The 2,788-nt window shown below is 44.3% G+C and overlaps 1 pseudogene; it reads left to right on the top strand.

Moving 5' to 3' along the window:
- Positions 1-845: 845 nt before the first annotated feature.
- On the top strand, positions 846-2,529 carry LOC122215232 (annotated as a pseudogene).
- Positions 2,530-2,788: the final 259 nt, after the last annotated feature.

Raw genomic sequence — 2,788 nt, 5'->3', positions numbered from 1 at the left:
CTGCAAGTTTATAGTTGAATCTTTCATTATGGAAAGCATGATGAATGGAATATTTTATCATAAAGCCTTAACGGAAAACTTGGGACCACTTGATTTTTAATTAAAATGAATTCTGTGGAAAGATTATATTATAAATATGACTTCCCAGTGACTTCTCTTAGTACTAAAAATTGGGCTTATTGGAAGGGTTGAATTATACTAAGATCTTACGGAAGTTAGATATAATTATTTTTAATGCTAATGTTTCTGTGCATAGAATTTTTTGTGTATACAATTATTCTGGGTTTGAATAAGTAACAACTCCCCTGGGTTTTTGTTTTGGGAGGTAATTTTGTTCCTGAACATTTAAATTTGGAAGGTTTAATTTATCCTGAAGATTCTGCTTTGATTTTAGAGGAGCAGATCTATATTGGTCAGGTGAGAAAAATCTCAGGAGCTGAAGGAAGGGGAGCTAAGTGATCGGTACTGAATAAGTAAATTGAGAGCATATTATTACTGCTATGGATTAAAAGGTCTTATTTGGGTTCCTGGACCCAATTCCAACGTATGTGTGAGGGCATCCAGCACAACACCAAGCAGTCTTTAGAAACCAGCAGGGTATCTGAGAATTCAACTGAATTCTGGCATTAATTACCCATAGATAGCACCATATTCCACAGGTTGAGGGCTCAGTCCTGTGCAGTACCATCCTCCCCAACCCCACCCCTGCTCCAAACCACCACTTCAGACTCTAGTCTCCAGTCACAAGCCCAGGCTGTTGCAGGAGCAGAGAGAAGATCCCAAATGGCTCTGAGCAGCCCCACCACCACCACCGGCAGAGTTACACAACCCAGTAGGAGCCGCAGATGCCACAGCAAGCCCCAGTTACCTTCACGGTGACCATGAGCAGGGAGGAGGACACCCAGCAGTGCCTGCTGCCCTGCCCTCAGGAGCTGCAGACCCCAAGCCCAGCACCTCTTTCTCAGAGTGGTGTGGGGGGTGGAGTCCAGGGAGCCTCATTTTGGGTGGTGCCTGCCAACTGAGATAAAAAAGGCATTGCAAGGAAGATCTTGGGAATAGTAAAATGGTTCAATGTAAGAAACGGATATGGTTTCATGAACAGAAATGACACCAAAGAAGATATATATTTGTATACCAGACTTCCGCAAAGAAGAATAACCCCAGGAAGTACCTTCTCAGTGATGAGGGACCATAAGGCAAGCTGGGGGCCAAGCACAAGCCAGCATTACCACCCCTGCCCCCACCCTGAGGTGGGAAATGTGTGACATTCCTCAGGCATTCCTGGCTTCCCAAAGACAAAGGAAAGGACAGAAAACAAATGGTTAAACTGATAGAGTAGTAAATTATAAGAAAAAGGCAATCTTATCAATAGCCTAATCTCCAAAAACCTATAGACTCAGTTTCCTGGAGTGCCAACATCACCCTCCCCTCCATAGTGATGTGGGGAACAAAGGCAGAAGGAAATGGCAGAGAAAATTGAATTTCCTTATAACCTGCACCCCATTGGCAAATACTTGAGGCAGGCAGAGTTCTCCAGGAACTCCCTACTGTCTTAATGTTAATGCTTTGTTGGAGAGAAAAACAGCCTTAGTTTGACAATAGCTAGGCCTCCAGTAATCTGTGAATCTTTAGCATATGAAAATATCTTTGTAAACTTCCCTTTTGACTTTACCTCCTCTGGCCCTGTAGTATATAATGAGCCACTCTTCACAATCCCGGTTAAGCTCTTCCTGCCCACGGTCCTGTCCCTGTACTTTAATAAAATCACCCCTTTTGCACCAGAGACGTCTTCAAAACTTCTTTCTTGGCCATCAGCTCCAAACCCCATGAACCCCATCATCACCCCAAAACCTCGCCATCAGCATAGGAGACGGAGAGACTATAGAGTTTGATGTTGTTGAGGGAGAAAAGGGTGCGGATACAGCAAATGTGACAGGACCTGGAGGAGCTCCAGAGCAAGGCAGGAAATACTCAATAGATCATAACCTTTAAGATGCTCTCCATGTGGCAGGGGTCCTCCATAAAATTCCCAGGAGAATTTAGCAGAATAGGGAGAGTGGGGAGAAGAACATGGGACAGGAGAATGCTCCCAAAGGCTAGGCCCAACAGCGTTGCCCTGCTGCAGGCAAGGGTTCCCAGTTTACTACCATACAGAGACCCTGTGCACTTCAACCCACCACAGTCCCAACCCTCCTGTGGAGGGAAGGGTGATGGAGAGAGCTGACAAACAGAGTGCAGGGGAACAAGGTAGACCAATGATACAGAATATGTATCAGGCTATAGACCACGATCCTGCAGGGGTCCTCCACACCAAGGACAGCTAGAGAGGACAGCAATGAAGAAAATAAGGAAAATCAAGGGCATGAGACCCAAGGTCAGCAGCCACCTCAACACAGGCACCTCCAAACTTCAGTTCCCAACACGGACACCCAGAAAACCCTAAATAACAAGATGGTAGAGACAAAAGTAGCTGATCCAGCAGATGAAAATTCGTCCCCTCTGGAGGCTGAGCAGGGCCCAGCTGAGTAAATGTGGGCTTACCACCATCCGGTTTAGTCATCCAACAAGAATTGAATATGAAATTCCAACAACAAATGAACAAAAGATTGGAGCTGAAGACCATGGCTTGCTTTTTGCCCATTGACTACATTAATAGAACTATCTGCATTATCTATGCAGCATGGGGTTTTTATTATTTTTACCTAAGGACATCTGTCTTTTTGGTAATGACAAAATTTTTTTTGTTTTTAAATAGAAAGCCTGTTTTTTCTCAATACACCTCTAAAGA

The sequence above is a fragment of the Panthera leo genome, chromosome A3 (genome assembly GCF_018350215.1).
Source record: "Panthera leo isolate Ple1 chromosome A3, P.leo_Ple1_pat1.1, whole genome shotgun sequence".
Lineage (NCBI taxonomy): Eukaryota > Metazoa > Chordata > Mammalia > Carnivora > Felidae > Panthera > Panthera leo.
The sequence above is the reverse complement of the archived record's forward strand: the minus strand, read 5'-3'. Positions and strand labels throughout refer to the sequence as shown.